Source organism: Lactuca saligna, chromosome 2 (assembly GCF_052625555.1).
Source record: "Lactuca saligna cultivar CGN05327 chromosome 2, ASM5262555v1, whole genome shotgun sequence".
Classification (NCBI taxonomy): domain Eukaryota; kingdom Viridiplantae; phylum Streptophyta; class Magnoliopsida; order Asterales; family Asteraceae; genus Lactuca; species Lactuca saligna.
The window spans coordinates 33482235-33505822 of NC_136418.1; the positions used below are offsets into that span (position 1 = coordinate 33482235).

The 23588-nt window shown below is 35.2% G+C and overlaps 2 long non-coding RNA genes across 6 annotated transcripts; one reads left to right on the forward strand and one right to left on the reverse strand.

Moving 5' to 3' along the window:
- Window positions 1–9342: 9342 nt before the first annotated feature.
- On the forward strand, window positions 9343–12988 carry LOC145030846 (uncharacterized). The gene is made up of 2 exons (XR_013676724.1): window positions 9343–9574; window positions 10436–12988. It is a non-coding gene; the product is annotated as an uncharacterized LOC145030846 (long non-coding RNA).
- Window positions 11121–14592, reverse strand: LOC145030845 (uncharacterized). Of its 5 annotated transcripts, none has more exons than XR_013676722.1 (4): window positions 14081–14592; window positions 13493–13768; window positions 13202–13306; window positions 11121–13129 (listed from the first exon to the last, which is right to left on the reverse strand). It is a non-coding gene; the product is annotated as an uncharacterized LOC145030845 (long non-coding RNA). The 5 variants fall into 5 exon arrangements; XR_013676721.1 differs by having other exon boundaries at window positions 13415–13768; XR_013676723.1 differs by having other exon boundaries at window positions 11121–12988; window positions 13076–13129; window positions 13202–13768.
- Between the last annotated feature and the right edge of the window lie 8996 nt (window positions 14593–23588).

Below are 23588 nucleotides of genomic sequence, written 5' to 3' on the forward strand. Positions count from 1 at the left end.
TTTTGTCCTCCTGAAGGTATCCCCATGGAAAGGGATAATCCGATTCAGGAATTGGGGAAATTTGGGTCCTAGATAGATAGGTCCTTTCAGAGTGACCGCTCGAGTGGGGAAGGTAGCTTATTAGTTAAAGCTGCCTACAGAGTTGAGCTAGATTCATAACACCTTCCATGTGTCCCAGGTGAGGAAGTGTGTAGCCAATGAACGACAGTGGTCCCTTTAGAGGACATTCAAGTTGATGACCCCCTAAACTATATTAAGAGGCCGATAGCGATCTTGGATCGGAAGGTGAAGGTCCTGAGGAATAAAGAGGTGCCATTAGTTCAGGTTCAGTGGCAGCATCAGAAGGGGTCCGAGTGGACTTGGGACCCAAAGTTTGAGATGTGAGAGCAGTACCCCGAGTTGTTTCCGAAGGATGACCTCGAGGGCGAAGTCTAATTCTAGTGGGGGAGAATTGTAACATCCTAACTCCCAGGTATGACATTTGATTTATTTTACTCATTTTCACAGGATAACTCGACTAGTTGGGGAGCACCAACTCATCAATTGGGGAATACTATGGCTGTGGGATTTTAGAATATACTCGACGAGTCATACAACCCCGATTCAATGAGTAGGAGCTGAGTGAGGAAACCCTAATTTTCCCGGTTTGTGTCCTATTTGAAGGACCTTAAGCCCTCATCACCGCCTCCGTTATCACCCTACTACACTGTGAGAAACCCTAATCGATCTATAACCTTGTATGTGAGAAAGAGAGGCTAATATTGTGAGTTTTAGTGCATTCGTATGGGAAATTTGAAGAGAAAAAGACTTTGGATGAGAAAGAGCTTTTAGATCCGGTGTTCATTCATTCCTAGCTTCTGTTTGAAGGTAAAAAGTCACCATCTTGCTCATTGTTTGGTTAGATCTCGTTTTTAGAGAGTTTATAGCCTTTTCACATCCTTATTGGAGTTCTAGAGTGTTATGAGCTTTTCATGGAGTTGAGACTCTAGATTTGGACATATTGAGGTCCCATGAGCCAAAAGATCCAAGCTTTATCATGTTTGGGAAAGTTTCCATGCATGAGACCCTTTACAAAGCTTGTTTTGGCATTTTGAGCCCTAGATGTCAGGCATGAATGTAAAGCTTGCAGCTTTACGTGATAAGTGAGCTTTAGAAGGTTAGATCCAAAGTATGAGACATCACTTCTGCCTAAAATCGTCTAAATAAGGAAATGGACTGAAGGGACTCGACGAGTCGGTGAGTGGAATCGATGAGTCAGTTAGGGTTTTCCCCAATGAGTCTGGACACGTTGTAACTCGACGAGTTGATGATTCAACTCGATGAGTTGAGTTAGACTTTCATTATATCTCTGAGAAAACAAAGGAACTCAACAAGTCGCATAGATGCACTCGATGAGTTGGGACAACATGGACTGTTGACTCGAGTGTTGACTTTTGTTGACTTTAAGGGTTTGGTCAAGACATGGATTATGGAGACCATGGAGGGGTAAAATGGTCTTTTACCCATCCCAAGAGTTAGAGAGAGGGGATAGCTTAGTTCATTAAGAGTTGTGATTTAAGTTTTAATTAGAGATTCTTATGGCATGTAGGCGAAGATTAGACCATTCCGGGGGTACACGGTTTCTTTGCTTACTTACGAGGTGAGTCTTCTCAATATACTTATCATGAGTGGTAACTTTGTGTGACCGGAGGGTCTTGTATGCTTATATTGAGTATTGTGATATCATGCAGTATGTCTCTATGATTTATGTTGTGTATTATTCAGAGCTTTACTGAGTTAGGACTGGAGGGTCCACCCGAGTTGTGGGACCGGAGGGTATCCACTATGACACATTGACCATAGGGTCTTATTCGAGATATAGCCATGAGAGGCTAATGAGATGTGTGTGGTATTTTGGGGAACTCACTAAGCTTCATGCTTACCGTGTTATGTGATATGTGTTTCAGGTACTTCTCAGGATCACGGAAGGGTGTCGGCTTGATTGTACACTAGAGATGGAGTTATGTTTGAGGATCCTAGATTTTTATTTAAAAAATTATGGTTTTGTGTTTTTGACAATGAGGCGATTATGGTTTTTGAAATGTGATAATGATAATTATGTGGTTTTAAAAATGAAAAAAATTTGTTTGAAAATTTACGGTATTACAAAAGGAATCTCTCCTAATTAGGCATCCTACCATGCAACACTGAGCGGATCCTTAGCCTTATTCTAGCAAGCAATCATCATATACTCACATCAAACATCAATCATATAACACACGTGTGTATTTTGGAAAAACTTAGTTGAGCTCAATTGATTGTACGCATCGCACCCCATTTTCTTTTAAAAACTTTCTTAGAAAATCAAATTCTTATGGAAAATTTTACGAAATCCTCAGTTTGAGTTCAAACACACTCGAGAGTATGCATGAATCCCTCAAACCAAGGCTCTGATATCCACGGCTTTTCTTCAATCGTTACTCCATTGACAGCTTTGACCCACAAAGGAGCTACTTATGCTTGGAGTGATAAGCATAAAGAAGCATTCGAGAAGCTAAAGAAGAAGCTATGTGAGGCCTCGATTCTTTCTCTACCCGATGGAGTTGAAGACTTTGCTGTTTATAGCAATGCGTTTGGTGTTGGATTGGGCTGTGTTTTGACCTAAAGAGAAAAGGTGATAGCATATGCGTCTCGACAACTGAAAGAGCACGAGAAGAACTACCCCACTCATGATTTAGAGTTGGCGGCGGTAGTTTTCGCTCTAAAAATATGGAGGCATTACCTGTATGGCACAAAGTGCAAACTTTTCACTGATCATAAGAGTCTCCAATATCTATTTAGTCGGAAAGAATTGAATATGAGGCAACGACGTTGGCTAGAGTTACTTAAGGACTACGACTGTGAGATAATTTACCACCCTGGTAAAGTTAATGTTGTTACTGATGCCGTCAGTCGAAAAGTCAATCACGAAAGAAAAAGGCCAAGAGCGTTGAGAATAGAAGTTGTCTCGACAACTGTGGAGAGTATAAAGAAAGCTCAAGAGGAAGCTTCTGAGAAGTATGACCGAAAGGAGGAACGTTTGGGCAAAACATTAGTGTTGGGTATAAACTGTCATGGACTGAAGGTGTTCCAAGATCGGATTTGGATACCTAAGACAGGAGGAGTCAGATATCTTCTGATGGAAGAAGCTCACAAGACGATGTACTCGATTCATCCCGGTAGCACTAAAATGTATAGGGACCTGAAATCCTACTAGTGGTGGCCGACGATGAAGCTTGATGTTGCAAAGCATGTGGTAGAGTGTGTGACTTGTGCAAGAGTTAAGACACAACATCAGAAACCGTACGGGAGTTTAGAACTGTTACATGTGCCTATGGGTAAATGGGAAGACATTGCTATGGATTTTGTCACTAAACTGCCCAAAACAAAGAATGTTCACGACATGATTTGGGAACTCGTTGATCGCATCACTAAGAGTGCGCACTTCATAGTAGCCAATGAGAAATGTTCTATGGATAAGCTTGCGATTTCTTACATGAAAGAAATTGTAAGGCTTCATGGTGTTCCGTTAATGATTGTGTTAGATCGTGACAGACGTTTCACCTTGCGATTTTATAGAAGTCTACAAGAGGAATTGAGTACCAAGTTGTGTTTGAGTACAACTTACCATCCACAGACTGATGGTCAGAGTGAACGAACGTTACAAACACTTGAAGATATGCTGAGAGAATGTACTCTAGATTCCTAGGTAACTGGGATGAACATTTACCTTTGGTAGAATTTTCCTACAATAATAGTTTCCACTCGAGCATAAAGATGGCACCTTGTCAAGCTTTAAACGGACAAAAGTGTCGTACGTCGTCTTGTAGGCTTGAGGCTAGGGAAAAGCAGTTTATGGGACCGGAGATAGTCCATTAAACTGCTGAAAAGTTGAAAATAATTAGGGAGAGAATGTTAGCAACTCAGGATCGTCAAAAGAGCTATGCTGACAATAAGCAAAGACCGATGACTTTTGAAGTTGGAGATTCGGTTTTGCTCAAAGTCTCACCGTGGAAGGGACTTATACGATTTGGTAAAAGGTGAAAGTTAAGTCCAAGGTTTATTGGGCCGTTTAAAGGTCTTTAGAGGGTTGGGAACCAAGCTTAAAATCTTGAATTACCCGAAGAACTGAATGGTATTCATAACACTTTTCATGTGTGTTATCTAAGGAAGTTCACGGGAGAAGTTCCTAACATAATTCCGATTTCTGAGTTAAGATTTGATGAGAACAAGAGGTTGATTGAAGAACCTAAGGCAATCATTGACTGAAAGGCTAAGAAATTATGACGAAAGATGGTCGAATTGGTGCTTGTCCGTTGGAAACATATGAATGGGTCAAATCTCACATGGGAGACGGAGAGTGACATGATGAGTCATTATCCGCATTTGTTTGTTGATGTGTGATTCTGGGGACGGAATCATCCTAAGGTGGAGAGAATTGTAACGCCTGTGTTTCCAGGCTAGGAATTTATGATGATGTAATAGTCTAGGTTAGCCTTTGTAACTCATTTGGAAATAATAAGAATATATTATTTGAGTATTATGTGTTTTGTGCTTAATTGTGTGACTTAAATGAATTAAGGATAAAAATAAGAATCAAAATGAAATGTTAGATAAACTCGATATCTATGAAGGATGTGTTAGTGGTCGTAACAAGTTTTCCGAATATATAAAGAATGCCGAAATTCAAGTTATAACGAAGAAGTTATGACATGTCGAAGTTTCGCGACAGAACCGGTACGATGTTGAATGACGTAAAATGTGAATTTACGTTAGAACGGTATTCATCCTTAGTGATCTAAACGAAATTCATAAAATATGTTAAACTGAGAGCATGCATAAAAAGAATGTCTAAATATGACTTCGTATGAAGAAGTTATGATTTTTCGAAGTTTCGGCTTAGCAGTGTACAACCTGAAGTTCAAATATGAGATCGAGCAATATTTAGCCGAAACAATCTAAATGGGAATTGAATATCTCCTCGATAGTAGTCCAACGGTGAAAAGACAGACGAAAACGGACGTCAAGTCTAAATGAAAGTTGTATATCTTGTTTTTACCTACGTGTCAATATAAAGAACGTCGAAAACGGAGTTTGTATGCGAAAGTTATGAATTTATGAAGTTCGGGGTGCGAAACCCCAAAACTGTCAGAGACCACGATGTAAAAACAGTGTTCACGATGTGTACTGGCTTCGAACACCTTCTGGAGGCTGACAGAGCAAGTGGACCATGACGCATGCAATGACGTTTATGCCTACTACGTGGGAGCATTGTTCACGACGTGAAAATTGAGAAAACAGCCCTATAAATAGATTTGAAGGGGCAGTCGTTTGTGGTTGCCAAATCTCTTCTCTCTCACCCGTATTACATCGATTTACGTTCAAAGAAATACCCCCGAAGCCCTGGTATTATGCCAAGACCCGAAGGAAGTCCTGAAGACCTGAAGATCCCGAGAAGAAAAGAGTTTCTGAGCCGAAGCTCTGCTTGCGAGAAGCCCGGTGTGTGAAGCTCTTCTAGATTTACCGAAGAATGCTACTTTAAAAGTCGTAGCTTTGTCTGATCATCTTCTAATCAAGTGAGTGTATAGTTACTTTCTTGTAACACATAATTATGAAGTATTTGATATGAAATACGTGTTATGTGTATATATGGTTGTTTTTATGTGTGAATGTATATTCACTTTCTTCTAACTCATAGATATAATTTATTCTCTATGAAATACGTGTTATGTGTATGTGTCTCATCTGTTATTTGGAATGTGTTTTGAATGAACATGTTATACAGGTTTTAAACTATGTATAAAAATGTATATTTTATCTACAAATATGTTGGGTGGAACACATGGGTAGATAGTTGATGTGTGATAAAATGATGAGAGGCCTCGATGTTGTTGTTGTTGATCTAGTTATCCAGTGGAGTATGGATGACGACCACGGACTCTTTCTAGACAGTCCTATGGAACGCTATCAGGCTCATAACCTGTGGGTGTTTGTGAACGATGTGCTCACCGGTGTACTCTATCCCCCTCATGGTTGCCTTTAGGACTTTTATTGCTGAGGAAGCACCTTGCAGTAATGTCCATCCCGGTGAAAATCCTAGATGAGGTCCCTTGTAATAGATGTTGTTTTAGGGACGTAAAGTTAGGATAACAGGAATGGGTAATTGGGTTATTGTTGGTTGGTGAATTAAATATAATTTTTTTATTGTGGCTTGAAAACCCTATATGCTCACCAGGCTCCCAAGCTGACCCACTCAGTTTTGTTTATATTACCGGTAGTGGCGCGAGAGCATAAGTTAGATGACTTATCAAGATGTTTTGATTTTAGAACTGTTGTTATATGTAATTGTTGTAAGGTCTATATTGTGTTGTTTATGCTTTTGGTCTGTTTATCAGAACGTGACATCCCTAATATTGTTATATAATGAAAATGCATCTCTCGATGAAATGCTTTGATAAATTCTATTTTATCATGTTTTGTTTTGGGAACAAATTTTGCAACTGTTTTAATCAAAGATTACTCTGAATATATTTTAAAAGCATAATAAAATCGGTCCTTTCTGGCCGTGATTTTGGGGATGTCACGTTGTCCCACAACATCATTCTAAGTCATTAAGTTCCTTTATGACTTTCCATGTCTAGAAAAGGGTCCAAACGCCAAAACTTTAACTTATTAATCCATTAAGACGTCTTGACACTTTCATAGAAGGTATAGAAGGATCAAGATCACATTTTTATGGAACCTAAAAGCTCCATAATGGGTAAAGTTTCCATCTTTATCCATTATAATAGTCCAAACCACCAAGATCTACCCTTTAAGCATCAAATCGGACCAAATTTGTATCTTTTTCAACTTAATCCATTAAGTCCAAGTCTCCAAGCTTCAAATCTAGATTACAATGATGTTTAGATGGATAAAGTTTCCAAATTTATCCATAACAATGTCACAAACTTTCAATATCTAAAATTTATGCACTAATATGACCAAAAGCTCATAACACCCAAAACTAGCTAGATCTAACAAATGCATCATCAAGATTCAAACTTTATACCTATAGAAGAAAGATCAAGGTGAACAAAATCCAAATCTACAAGCTTCAATGCAACCAACACTTCTCCAATAAGTTTCTTCTTCTCTAAGGTGCACCATGCATACTCCAAAGTACTCAAAAACACATTCTTTTAGCTCACAAGGCTCAACTATGGTTAGAGTTTCATGGAAGGGGTGGAGGTTGAGAATGGAGTTGGTTTCGGGGAGTTAAGGTGCTTAAATAGGGTGCAAACCACGAAAATAGGGTTTGGGAACTGATTTCGTACGTGGAGCATACTCCTGGTATTCCCAACATAATTAGGGTTCCCTTAGTACACCCAACATACACCTCCTTGTATGCCCAACGTACTCATCTTGGTCAAAACCACCTAAACTTCAAACGGTCATAACTTTTTCGTTCTAAGTCTGATTTTGATGTTCTTTATATCCACGGAAATGTATTGAGGATCTCTAAAACCCTATCTAATTACTTTTGACATAAAACACTTCGAACTAAAATCCATAATTCATAAAAGAAGTTTGTAACACTAATTTCCCATTTTACCCTTTGACTCCAAAGCGCAAACCAAACTATTGGATCACATATCTACATTACTCACATCCAAATGGGAGTAAACCTCTGTTCCCCCTAAGTCTGAAGCCTTATGATACTTGTTCTTTGGGTCACGACCCCAAAATATGAAATGACCCAAAACAGGGTGTTACATGACTTCTTGAAGAAATGAAATTAGAATGTTTTAATAAACAAATTAATAAAAGTGCGTTGCTATTAATAACCTTGGTAGTTAGGTTTTATTTAATAGCAACACACTTTTATTAGTTAGTTTATTAAAGCATTCTATTTTCACTTCTTTTTCATATTTATAGCATTTTATTTTGGTTTTTAAATTATAGCATTGTGCTTTAAATATTATTTTGTTTTTTTTTTCTATTATAACAATTCACTTTTTTTTCAATTATAATATTGTACTTTAAACAATCATTTTACCTATTAAACTAAAGTCATAATAATTAAAATTAATTCGTTAACAATATTATAAACTTTCAAACCATAATATCATGAAAATAAAAACATATTAAGCACTTACCTATGAAACACTTTACAATATAAACCAATACCAACTATTCATTAAGAATTCAACTACAAAACAAATTAAGCATTTAAACAAATTAAGCATTTATCATGAAAATAGAAACAAATTAAGCACTTTATCAATTTAACACTTTATCACTTAATTACTAAACACTTATCATAAAATTAAATACAGACACTTTAAGACTTTATCGCTTAATCACTAGCATACATACACAATTAAGACAAACAAAGGACAAAACTTAATCACAAATTTGTCTTCATACACAAATGGATAACTACACTAACAAATGGTAACAAATGATAACTACACTCACATACATATACAATTTAACACTTTATCACCTAACATACATATACAATTTAACACTTTATCACTTGATCACTAACATAAATACAAAATTAACACAAAAAAATGATAACTACTTAATCACATATTCATATTCATACATAATTGATAACAAATGATAACTACACTAACCAATGATAACATTGAAAACTACACTAACAGACATACATAATTTAACACTTTTCACTTAATCACTTTTGTTTTCAAATTAGCAAAATTAGAAAAATAAAAGATGAAAAGTTGGAATATTTCTTACCAACAACGACTATGGTGGTCACCGGAGTAGGATGTGGTCTTTGGTGGTGGTTGTTGTCATCGAAAACCACAAATCAACATCTCAAGAAAAAAAAAGATCCACAATATTGTAACTTTCTTACCTGCAGTGACAAAGGAGAACAAATGGTTAATGGTGGAGGTTGTGGTCGCCGGTGGTGTCCACTGTGGTCACCAGAATGCCTAAAATTTAAATATAAAAAAATAAAAATATAAAAAAAAACATAAACAAGTGGTGGTCACTTAATCACTTTTCTATGTTTTTTTTTTTTTTTTTTGTAATTTAGGTTTTAAATTTATATGCTTTTTAAGTAATGTAATGGGTTTTTAATTAATGTAAATAATTTATTAATGTTTAAAATTTTATTTTTATTTAATCTAGTTTCAAAGAAAAAATAGACAAATTATGTGGAGTGGTAATCATTTTCAAGGGTTAGTGGTTTGGTAGTGAACATGTGGTAGCAATGACATGGTGCATAGGTGGTATCAATTTTCTAGTGGGTTGGTTGTAACCGTAGCTAACAAAAGAATCATTTTATGTCACGTGTTATCGCCTCAACCCCTCTAATTTTACGAAGTGGATTCTCTATTTTTTCCTTCAACCATTCCAACGCGTATTTGAATTCCTTATTTTCTGTAAATCTCATCTTTCTCGCACCATAAACCCTATCACTATGTCTTCATGATCAATTTCAAATTTAAATTCGATGGTTCATATATACCTCCATCCTTCTCGATTTTATTTTGTTTTCATGAAAAGGATTAATAAAAGGCTTGATGAAGTACACAAGGTTAGTAATTAACGCTCAATCTATATATTTATACTATCTGGTTTTAGTGTTTTACCTATCCAATCAGTGAAAGCTTTACTCTACGCGATCATGTGCAAGGTTTCTAGACATTCGTGTATAGCGTATTTTGATACTTTCACTATTCTGGAAAATAAGATATGAAATTCAATTTTGTATATTATGTGCATTCACGTGTCATGTGTGTGTTGAATATGTGTTTTAGATGTAATCTGAAGATTCAACAGATTAGTGTTCAAGTTATTTCAATGTTTGTAATTTTTCAAGTTCGTATTAATCTTCTTGATATCAATTATTTCTTCTTTGACTTTTACTTTAAAATTTGAAGTTTTGTATTTGATGTTTAGATTGAAAGAAAAATAAATAAATAAATAACCGAATGATAGTATGAATAAGGAAAAAAAACAATGATATGTTATTAAAATGTGACAAGTTTGATTATGCAGACTAAATGCTCGACCTTAATTCTTATTATATTAACTAGTTGTGAGACTATGTATTACATAGGTTTATTTACAATATATATATATATATATATATATATATATATATATATACTAGTAGGGAACCCGTGCGATGCGGCAGCATCGGATAGTTCTTTCAGTAAATAGTTTTCATGCGGCGATTCGTGTTATATAGTTCGTTTCAGGCTTTTAGCGGATTGTTTTGTGCTAGATAGTTCCTTACGGCGAATAGTTTCTAGCTATGTACGTAAATGTGGGGTGGAATAGTTTCCTAATTGGTGTCATATATTGCTTTTGTTTTAATTTCACAATGGACTGGTGGAAGATTATTCTTTTGGCGATTAATTTCTTTTCTGGAATGGTTATTTGTTGCATTTAGTTTATTTTATAGGAAACGGTGATGCAATGAAGCGGCCACAACGAATGAATTTCTTTTCAGTGAATTGTTTTTTGTCAATAAGAGATTTTGTTTTGATGATTAGTTTTTTTTTTTTTTGAAAAATATAATATTCCTTACAAAAATGGTACTTTGTTTTGTCTCTAATGACACATGTACAGTTGAACCGGATTTTGTATAAGTTTTTTGGTGACGGTGTCGGTGAATTTAATGGTGAGTGGAACATTTATGTCAAACTTATGTGTTTTAACGAACAAAAAATAAGCAAACATTAACATTTATGCCATACTTAAAGGTTTTAATCAACCATAAATACACAAAACGGTAAAAATGAAAAAAAAAAATGCAAAATTTCAACTATAATGAACCAGAAGTAGGCAAAAGGGTAAAACCGAACTTTTATGTTATTAACCAATCTTAATATAAAAATCATATTATTGATGTTTTTATTATCATATTCATAAATCATTATTGATTTAATAACTTGTTGATTGATATCTTTGGTTCTACTAAATACAAAAGAAAAAATAAAGCGTATACATGTGATCAGATGCTCTAAAGAGCCTTTGCTTAACTAATAATTACAACAACCTTTGATTGAACATACAAACACAAAAAATACAAATACTCTAATTAAATACAATCAAGCAACACATGTGAAGACTCATAATAGGGAACAGAAAATCCAATTATTGATACTTATCTCTAAAAAGAAGGAAAATGTGAAATTTCCTACTGAAATAAATAATAATTACATGTTTACTTCTTTCTAACTTAAATAGCTTGAAGAGACTTGATCAATAAGTTAGATGTGTCCCAACATCACCTCCGCGTGAACCTATATTCTATCATACTTGCTAACACATTAGATTGAATGTGTTCTTTAACCACTGATTTCTTGGCCTTCCATCTTTGTATGCATCAGTATTCAGTACCAATTACCAAATCTTAAAATGAAATTAAACCACTCATATTTGATTGAACCTATAGCATTGCATATCATCTAAAGGAAAATCCAATATATGTCTTAGCTGCTTTTGAAGTGCAACTCTGCCATGTTACTACTGAATGCCTGAATAACATCGGTCATAAGACATAGGCTTCTTGGGATGTTGCTCCTTTTGATTGATAGACCTGAAGGTTGAAACCACCAGTAAAGTGCATAAATTTTGAGTTAACATCTTGGTATATGCATAAAATAGCATTGTAGTTTCAGGTTAACCCAAAGCATAAAAGTACAATGCCATACTAAAAAAAAGGAATCAAACCCAAGTAAAAGACTTCATAAAAAATACATGAAAACAAATACACAAAGAGTACATAAAATTTGTTGCACCTTTCACTTGATGTTTAGAGTCTATTTGCTAGTTTATCCGTTGTTTCCCGAAATGGATTATCATTAAAATAGTAAGTATATACAAAAATTAATAAAAGATTGTGATTAAAAAAATATATAACATCTGATCAGCTTAAGGCTCGCCTATTTCAACTATATCAGCTATCATACTTCTATTCAAACAACTTCTCTAGTTTCCTTAACAATGTTGGAGCCAATTTGATAGCTGAGTTAAGTAATTACATCATTAATTTCATTTCCTTTAAGAAAATAGAAATCCTAAACATATGAAAAAAAAAGATATACAAAAGATTCAGTGACCTCCTAATGAGTAGGTTCAGAGAGGAATTTATGAGAATGGAGACCACATTTTTTAGGTAAAACCGTAATCATAATCTGATTTCATCACAAAAATGAAAATCAGAAAACCATCTTCTTCATCTGGTTTCACATACACATTTAAATACACACAAAAAACATAGTAAATTTCACAAAATAAGAAAACGTAAACAGAGTATGTGGAACTTTAATGGAAAAATTCCAACTATGAACAATTTTAAAGACATAACATAGTTTTGGATGATTCGACCATAGGGTACGATTCATTCAAAACCTCTGGTTTTGTAATTTAGGGCTTGGGGCAGGAGATGCAATGCAAGAAGATATTTGTATGGTCTGGAAGATAAGCACTAAAATACGTACCTCAAGACATGTATAGATGTCAAAATACATACCAAGCCTTCATATAAGGGTTCAGACCCAAATCGTAACTTGGTTCCACCCAACATATGACAACATATGTAGAGAGATGATGAGTGCTTGTAACTTTTTAGTGATAGGAAAGCATGGAGGCAGAAGACATATGGTGTATTTGTATTATGGAAAACCAGATATGTAAAGAGGCAGTGCATTGATGATGACCGGTGGTCCGTCTGTCGAGAGGGGCGGCGGTGGTGGCTACAAAATGATGGTGATTTGTATAGGGTTAGAGAAAGAGAGCATACCTGAAGTGTGCACCATCATCTCTGCTTCATAGAACCAAAAACCCAAAGAAGAGGCATAACCATCTAAGTCCTTAGAGCAAAATTTGAGTAGGGAAAGAAAACTGCAGCCAATTGCAAATATTGATACAACTAAAGAGCATTGGGGATCGAAGCTTAGCATAGTGTTTCAAACCCGATGCCTAAATATCTTTCAAACTGCAGCCAATTGCAAATGTGAAATTACAAATATTTGAGAATAGTCAAATACTATATAAAATTATAAATTATCTTTCCACGACATACAACAAAAAGCACTGAACCAATAGTTGAGTTGTCTCTTAGCTTAGCCATGTAGTCCTGTTCAAATTTTAAAAAGAATTTAACAAAATAATTTTTTTAACTGAAAGTGAATAAATGATTTACTCTTACATCAATTGCTTGAGGAAAAAATGAAGATTGTCTAGGTTCCACAACCGGTAGCTTATGTTTACAGATTCTTTCCCAAATAGTACTTGAATTTGTTGAAGTTACACCCTGAAAACATCAAGTTTGTATATTAAAAAGCACAAGAAGTTATAATCTAAGATGGATATGGGATGCAGCTAATCCAAGCTATTGTCTACATGCACACACTGGACATACCTCACATGTTATGTCCCTAAAAGATAGTTAGGTTCAAATGGAAACCCTAGAAAAAGAAGATTAGAGACAGAACAGTACAAAAACGTATTGTGTCAAAAAGAGCACGGTGTCTCCATATTTGAATCAAAATCTTCATCTTGACATATTCTGCATTCAACCAATTTCTTTGGAGTGAAGTCAACATCAGAAGAAGAAGAATAATCGATAACTGTGTCATCTTTTCCCCAAAATCTTTGAAGGGTTGCTGCTTTCGATTGTAGCCTCTAATGTTGATTCTGTGAGCAATCGATCAACCAAAAAGACGAAATGATCCCCCATAATAACACCACTTGGATTGGAATATATTTTATTATCCTGAACAAATAAACCCCTCAAGATTATTCATTATAAGTCGCATATCAAACAAAACACAACTTTTAATAATTTAATTATGCATCAAAAATATTGGAAAGAAGATAAAAGCATAAAAAATTGTTGCCTAGATGAAAAGAAGTGATATATTCTCAAAAGAAGTGGGGAATTGAAAAATAATCCAACAGTGATTTACTTAGTAACCATTATATTTGCCATTTTATATTAGAAAAATCATAATATTTAGAGAAAAACCCGGAAAAATGCGTCCTTGCTGAATAAAATGAACAATCAACGAAGTAAATGGAAACTCACCAGCGCGAAGTAAATGGAAATGTACTGTATCAACAAAAACGTATTGTATGCATCTTTGAGGTTGTAAATCGCCAAATTTTGAGTGACGAATGCAGTCAAACAAAAAAATTGAACACCAAAACCTAACAATTGACCACGCATGAAAAATTTGATCTTGCCACCGAAGCTTCAGAGGGGCCCATCGTGGCCCCTACCATTGCTGGAAATCCAGTTGCAGATGATGAACTAACGGCCGGCCGGAGAGATCTTCGAGAATAAGAACTAAAAGCTCCAAACCCGGATCAAATTTACTTGCTCCTCCAAATCGTTGATCGTGGCGACGGGATAGATTTAGGGCTACTTGTGTGTGACGAAAAAGGTGGATTCCAGGGCGTCGATTTCATCTTTGGTGGAGATGGATGAGATTCTTTTTTGGTGGAGACGGATGAATTTTTTTTGATGGCGACTGTTGTGTCGTTAGGAGATTAGGGTAAGGGAATACCGTGTAATGTAATAGTGGTTATGTGCTTAATATTTATTGGACACGGTGATGTAATATTTATTGTATGCATATCGAGTTGTATGCATACAATATATTGTACACGGTGATGTAATATTTATTGTACCTTTTAATTTTTCAAGAAAAATGCAATATATTTATATATATATATATATATATATATATATATATATATATATATATATATATATATGAGAATTTTAAATCTATAAGAAAAATAAAAATTTTATTACATTATTAAAACTAAATTGTTTTATTCTCTTTTAAATTTAAACATATAACTTATGAATAAACAAACGAAACTGATGGAGCTTTAATTTAGAAATTTTGAAATTAGCAAGTAAGTCCGTTAAAGAAATTGATATTAATTTATTATTACATTTATTGAAATTGTTATATTTTAATATTATGTGAATTTTAATGAAATGGAAAAACTATAAAATGATATGTTAAAAAAAAAAAGAATTTAAATAAACCACAAAATGATATGTGACAAAATGAATGAGAGTTGTAACACCCATTTCAGGTATGAGCTAATATGTATATTTTATGTCTTCCTTTGGGTGGCTACGACATGGTGGAGCCTCACCACAGCATGGCCATATAAGGACTCGCCACGGTGTGGCCATATACCATGGCATGACAGCTGAATTTAACAAAACCCAACTTTTGGGGATTTGCACCCTATATAAAGGAATAAGGAGGCTGAGGTTTGCTCATCTGTAGCCTCCCCAAGCATTGAAAAAATGGTAACCACTTTCCTTCATTGTTGAAGCTCTTTTTGGTGGTCTTGGAAGTTTTTGAAGGAAGAAGGAAGAGGAAGTGAGCATAGATTCACCAAGCAAGTCTCCATTCTTTACCCTAGCACTGTTTTTGACCCTTGTAATTGTCCAAGATTCGATGTTTATCGTGGTGGGTTGCTAGATCTTGGATTTGATCCATAAACTTCTTGTTCTTGTTAATTGGAATGGTGAGATATCATAAAGCTTGAAAATTTATGGATCTCTTGGGCATTTGGTGTGATTGTTGGTTTGGATCTGAAGTATAGTTGAGCTTTTGTGCCATGCATGATATTTTTATCAAAAACCCTTATTTTGAATCATTAATGCTTCAAGACATTCATGTCTATAAATCACAAACTTTTATGTTAGTTTTGGTGTTAGAAACACTTCTGGAGTTAATGGGCTAAGGAATTTTTGGAATAAATGTTTAAGGGATGAATCCATGTCTTGTTTAGCCTTTTTAAACCTAGGGTTTGAGATTTGACCTTTTTGGGTGGTCTTAATGGATAAAGTTGGAAACTTTATCCTTCTAGACCATTTTTGAGACAAAATATGAGCTTTGAAGCTCTTGGAGTTGAAGGGAAAAATTGAATACATTAAGCTGTTTGGAACCCAGTTCCCACGACATGGCATTGGGGTGGATCGACCGTTGTCTTGTTTCGGTGCCATGACATGGCCAAAGATGGCTACAGAGTGGCGATTCGATGAAGGGAAAATTTTGACTATTGACATTGACCTTTGACTATTGACTTTTGCCTTGAGTTGACCTTTAGACAAACTCCTAGTTTTGGAAGAAGAGCTAAGGGATTACTTGGTATAACTGTATAGCTGGTGCATAGCGTCGGTGTTCTTGGCAGTAAGAGCTATAGCAGTTAAGTATCAACTGAGAGGTGAGTCTCTTCACTGTACTTATGGGTTAAAGGCACAAATACCAGCCCACTAGATTATATTTGTAGGATAATAGTTGTGTTTATGACACTTGTTGATATGCATTACAAGGGTCAATGGCACAAATACCAGCCCACTAATTAAATAATATTATTACTATATTAGTACTTATAATATATTAATAAACCACAAGTGTTATTTCTCTCATTTAGTCTATCCAATTGCATGGTGCCATGCAACCCAAATGGACCATGTCGGGTCGGGTCAAGTACATACCAGAAATAGTTATGGACTTAGACTCCTTATCCAACAATTACATCCAAAGCACATCCTCTTGTTGGATGGACACTCATTGGCATAATGCCCTGTTTTTCCACATTTGTAGCAAGTCACATCCTCATTACATTTCCCAAAGTGCTTTTTCTTGCACTTTTCACACCATTTCGCTTCGCCTCCTCTTCCTCCAAACTTCTTCGAATCAGACTTCAAAATTTTACTTTTCTTGTTGGAACCTGAAGTTCCTTCAAACCTTCTCTTATCACCAACTTCAACCTTGCTGGCGGTTCTCCCCTTGATTATATCCTCAACAGACTTGGCGGCCTAAATAGCTGCTTCTAGAGTAGGTGCTTGACGTACTGGAACCGTGTACTCCCATGGGAGTCCCTTTACGTACCAGTCAACTTTTGTCAGCTCGTCTAGGACAATGCGCAAAGCAAACTCCATCTTGTCTGTGAAGGCATTAGTGTATTCATCAACTGACATGTTATCTTTCTTCAATGTTAGAAATTTGTTCTCCGACTCTAGCAGATTTTGGGCCGAGCAGAACTTGTGCTTGAATTGTACCAAGAACTCTGCTCAGGTCAGTTACAGTGGCTCATTAGGGCTTAGGATCTTCCCCAGAGTGTTCCACCAACAAACATCGCCACCTCTGAACTGATGTACTGCATATGTGGTTTGTAGTTTTCCCTTGTAACCACATGTCATGAAAGCCAACTCCATTTCTGAGATCCAATCCATAACTCCGACCAGATCTTCCTTTCCAGTGAAGGTCGATGGTTTGCAAGTCAAAAAATCTTTGTACTTGCATCCAATTCCATAATTTCCTCCATCTTGGTTATTTTGTCTAACTATCGGTGGGTTGGCTTGACCAACAATCCCACTGAAATTTCCCCCTTCTGACTGCCCTTCATTTACTTCGGGCTATTCAATCGGTATTGTGAGTTCTTCACAATTCTGTTAAAGCATACGTCTAGTTTCTTCCATTTGATTATCCAACATCATTTGAATCATCGCTTTTACCTCAGCCATTGTCAATGGCTCAGGTGCTCCTGTTGCAACAGCTACTTGCTCAATCACAGGTGGTTGATTCCTTTTTTCATTTGCGTTTCCAACTCAGCTTCTTGTTCTTGCCATTTTTATCTATACACCGAATAAGGTGAATTTACATCCTCATTCACGACAGATATTAAAATCTTCCATATCACTCCGAAACGTTTTCATGCTAGTTCTAATATTATAGTCAAACGCTTAGAATCCTAAACACATAAGGTTTCCGGATCTGGTCGCCAACAGACCATAGATCCAAACAAATAATATTATACATGGAAAACATACAACATTTAGCACATAAAATCATTTTAGGCATTTTCCTAAAATATTTTAGTGCTTGTGTCTAAAATATAACAGAAACTCATCTCGCAATCTTCACTTAGCATTCTAAGTTTAAGTCTAGAAATCTTACAAATTCCTAGTTCGCTTAAACTAATGCTCTGATACCAATTGTGACATCCCCAATTTCACGGCCAGAAAATACCGATTTAATTTATGTTTTTAAAATAAAATTAAAGTAATCCTTTGATTAAAAGAGTTGTGGAATTTATTACCAAAATAGAATATGATAAGAATTTATCAAATCATTTCTTAAAGAAATGTATTTTTCATTATATAACAAAATCTCGGAATGTCATGTTCCGATACAGACCAAAAGCATAAACATTACAATACAGACCTTACAACAGTTATTTACAACAACATGTCTATAATCCAAAATATCCTAACAAGTCATCCAACTTATGCTATGGTACCACTACCTGTAATACAAAGAAAAATTGAGTGGGTCAGGCTTGGGAGCCTGGTGAGCATATAGGGTTTTCAACCCACAATAAATAATCATATGAATTTTCATCAACCAACAATAACCCAATTACCCATTCCCGTTATCCTCACTTTACGTCCCTAAAACATCTAACACAAGGGACCTAGCCTAAGGATTTTCATCCGGGCGACAACACTTGCTTCGGAATTTCCCAGCAATATATGTCAAATAAGGCAACCCTGAGGGGGATAGAGTACAACAAATGAACACCCAAGTTCATTAACACCTACAGGTGGCGAGCCTGCCAGCGTTTCACTAGACCGTCTAGAAAAAGTCTGTGATCATCATCTAAACTCCGCTAGATGACTGAATCAATAACAACATCGAGGCCTCTCATCATTTTATCATACGTCAACTATCTACCCATTTCCCAACCCAACATTATTGTAGATAAAAATATACAAACATACATTCATATACAACTTAAAAACTTGATAAGATATTCATTCAATGCTCATTCCAAATAAACAGATATTACATATAAATATACACATAGCACGTATTCTATAGGAGATACTTCATATCTATGTGTTAGAAGAAAGGGAATATACACTAATGTGATAAGATTATTATTGAATAGTACTACGGTTCTTAAAGTAGTATTCTTCGGTGAAACCGAGAGACCTTCACAAAAACCGGGCTCTCGTGGGCAGAGTTTCGGCTCGATAACTCTATTTCTCGGGATCTTCGGGACTTCGGGACTTGCTTCGGGGGTCGGGATTGATACCGAGACTTTAGAGGTATTTCTTGCAAAAAATAGGAAAGTATAAGGGAGTAGAGAAGAAATTGAGCAACCAAATTCGGCTGCATTCGCATCCTATTTATAGGAGGAGTTTGTCCCTCGGTACGCAGCGCGTTCCCTAAACGCTGGGCGTTCCTCCGAACGTTGCGCGTAGGAGCGGGGGTGAGGTTCTTATCTGATGATAGCTTGAGTTAGTAGAGAGGTGGCCCATCTGAGGCCAAGCAATACGAACGCAGGGCGTTCCCTTTCCGAACGTTGGGAGTTCCCTTCTGATATGCCTCGGTTTGCGTGCCTTGAGCTTCAGAAATTCGTAACTTTTGCATACAATATCCGTTTTCGACGTTCTTTATATCCATGCGTATGTGAGATTATGATCTACAACTCTCAATTTGACTTTGTCGGCTAATTTTGACTTTTATTTTGATTATATTATTTTTAGTAGGCCGAGACAGGAAAACTCCGTTAGAAATTCATAACTTCTTCATCCGATGTCCGTTTTCGTCTGTCTTTTTATCGTTAAACTACTATCGACGAGATCTTTGATTCTCGTTTAGATTGTTTTGGCTAGAAATCACTCGATCTCATATTCGAACTTTTGGTTGCATACTGCTAAGCCGAAACTTCAAAAATTCATAACTTCCTCATACGAAGTCAGATGTAGACGTTATTTTTATGCACGCTCTCGGTTTAACGTATTCTACGACTTTCGTTTAGATCACTAGGGCTAAATATCGTTCTATTGTAATTTCACTATTTACGTCATGCAGTGTCATACCGGTTGTGTTGCGAAACTTCGACAAGTCATAACTTCTTTGTTATAACTCGGATTTCGGCATTCTTTATATATTCGGAATCCTCATCATTACCACTACGTCTTTATATATAGATATTGGGCTTCTCTAATATTTTATTTTTAACTCTTATTTTATCCTTAGTTCAATTAAGTCACAACAATTAAGCATAAAACATATAAAACTCAAATAATACATTTATTATTATTTCAAAACATGATACAAAGGTTAACCTAGATTATTACATCAATATTAATGTCTAGCCTAGAAACACGGACGTTACAATAACTCATCCCACATCGGTGTTGGGAAGAAAATTGGAGGCATCTCTCCTCTATAAAAAGAAGTTGTGAGGCGGTTGAAACAAAGACAAAGAGTTCGCAACGCCTTGTATTTGTGGTAGGTTAGAGCTTACTTCCTTTTTTGGTGCTTGATTTTTTTGGTGCTGAGCTAGATTGGCTTCTTGGCCAAAAATAGTTTTGTTTATTTTATGCCCGGTTCATTTTAAATTGCTGACTTAGTTTGATATGGAACTTGTTTTGAGTAAGTTTTATTGATTTTCAAAAGCCAGATAACAAAACCGACAAACCATACAATTTTAACCGTATTACTGTACCAACTTATTTTTCGGTTAAAAAACGAAACCACACCAAAATAACTGAAAAAACGCATGCAAAACCACACCGAATTAAAACCGCACCTATAGGTTTTTCCCTATAAAATACTGCAACTTACGGTTGTGGTTCGGTTTGATCCAAAAATCGTACCGTGCTCACGCCTACCCAGATGGATATATGAAACCAGTTAATGGACCGGTAACTCTTATTTCTCTCGTACTGTTCTTTTAGTTTGTTCCGATGTTAACGTATTTGTAATGATTTTGTTCTTTCAGAAAATATCTATTCTACATAGTACATACTTTAACAAATAAATAAATTTCACCATATATTAGAGGCATCTCTCCTCTATAAAAAGCAGTTGAGGCGGTTGAACCAAAGACAAAGAGTTCGCAACGCCTTGTATTTGTGGTAGGTTAGAGGTTACTTCCTTTTTTGGTGCCTGATTTTTCGGTGCTGAGCTAGATTTGCTTCTTGGCCAAAAATAGTTTAGTTTATTTAATGTCCGGTTCATTTTAAATTGCTGACTTAGTTTGATATGGAACTTGTTTCGAGTAAGTTTTATTAATTTTCAAAAGCCAGATAACAAAACCGACAAACCATACAATTTTAACCGTATTACTGTACCAACTTATTTTTCAGTTAAAAAACGAAACCACACCAAAATAACTGAAAAACCGCATGCAAAACCACACCGAATTAAAACTGCACCTATAGGTTTTTCCCTATAAAATACCGCAACTTGCGGTTTGTGGTTCGGTTTGATCCAAAAATCATACTGTGCTCATGCCTACCCAGATGGATATATGAAACAAGTTAATGGACCTATGTCTCTTATTTCTCTCTTACTGTTCTTTTAGTTTGTTCCGATGTTAATCGTATTTGTAATGATTTTGTTCTTTCAGAAAATATCTATTCTACATAGTACATACTTTAACAAATAAATAAATTTCACCATATATTAGAGGCCTCTCTCCTCTATAAAAAGCAAGTTGTGAGGCGGTTGAACCAAAGACAAAGAGTTCGCAACGTCTTGTTTTTGTGGTAGGTTAGAGCTTACTTCCTTTTTTGGTGCTGAGCTAGATTGGCTTCTTGGCCAAAAATAGTTTAGTTTATTTTATGTCCGGTTCATTTTAAATTGCTGACTTAGTTTGTTATAGAACTTGTTTTGAGTAAGTTTTATTAATTTTCAAAAACCAGATAACAAAACCGACAAACCATACAATTTTAACCGTATAATTGTACCAACTTATTTTTCGGTTAAAAACCGAAACCACACCAAAATAACTGAAAAACCGCATGCAAAACCACACCGAATTAAAACTGCACCTATAGGTTTTTCCCTATAAAATACCGCAACTTGCGGTTTGTGGTTCGGTTTGATCCAAAAATCATACTGTGCTCATGCCTACCCAGATGGATATATGAAACAAGTTAATGGACCTATGTCTCTTATTTCTCTCTTACTGTTCTTTTAGTTTGTTCCGATGTTAATCGTATTTGTAATGATTTTGTTCTTTCAGAAAATATCTATTCTACATAGTACATACTTTAACAAATAAATAAATTTCACCATATATTAGAGGCCTCTCTCCTCTATAAAAAGCAAGTTGTGAGGCGGTTGAACCAAAGACAAAGAGTTCGCAACGTCTTGTTTTTGTGGTAGGTTAGAGCTTACTTCCTTTTTTGGTGCTGAGCTAGATTGGCTTCTTGGCCAAAAATAGTTTAGTTTATTTTATGTCCGGTTCATTTTAAATTGCTGACTTAGTTTGTTATAGAACTTGTTTTGAGTAAGTTTTATTAATTTTCAAAAACCAGATAACAAAACCGACAAACCATACAATTTTAACCGTATAATTGTACCAACTTATTTTTCGGTTAAAAACCGAAACCACACCAAAATAACTGAAAAACCGCATGCAAAACCACACCAAAATACTGCAACTTGCGGTTTGCGGTTCGGTTTGGTCTAAAAACCGCACTGTGCTCACCCCTACCCAGTGTCTCTTATTTCTCTCTTACTATTCTTTTAGTTTGTGCCGACGCTATCGTATTTGTAATGATTTTGTTCTTTCAGAAAATATCTATTCTACATAGTACATACTTTAACAAATAAATAAATTTCACCATATATTCTTAATACATGTATCATTCATAGAACCCTCTGTAACACGAACAAAACGTATTAATAAACTTTACAACTTATTAATCTATTATGTAAATTATACATAAAGGAACATATAAGACATTATATTTTACAATAATATATTAAATTTTTATAAAAAGTTCTAAATTACGTTGAGACGTTGCATGGCATTTCACTTCAGAAATTTTACCTAACTAGAGCAATGGAAGTTAATCTGTAATTGGATGACAATCTATAATTAGATAGATTTTTTAACATACAATGCCTGTAATAAGATAATAAGATAAAAGGAACATGTTGATATTTCTTGCATTCAACCCTTTTAGTATAGAATTTTGAAATTTAGTACTTGATTCAAAACTTGATGTCATGAGTGTATAAATTTAGGTTGCTGATACGTATACACTACTTTTTTTACCTAAAAACAATTTCTAAAAAAGGGATAAAAAATAATTTACAAGTATTTAATTAAAGTTATGGTGAGCAAGAAATTAAATGTCACTTGTCATTGTTTACATTCTAAATTCTTTGAAAAGATTTACAAACAAAACAGAAATATACAGAGGAATCGAATTGAATTCATGTCAACACCTTGTCTACTTCCATTTCTACCTTTCTTAGTGTCATCGATCTCTTCCAAGGACGATTTACACTTTTTAATAATTGAATTAATGAAATAGAAATAATAAAAATAAAATACGACTCTTCAGCTTTGAACCAGCTCTTTTCTCCTGTCATTGAAGTAAAGTCACAATTTGGAGGGTAATTTAGTCTTTTTATGTTACAAGTATAAGTACCCTCACAATGGCCTTGAGGAGGGATGGGTCATTATCGGTGCAATCAGACATCTACCTTCCCTTATGTAGTTGTATAAAATGCCAATTATAA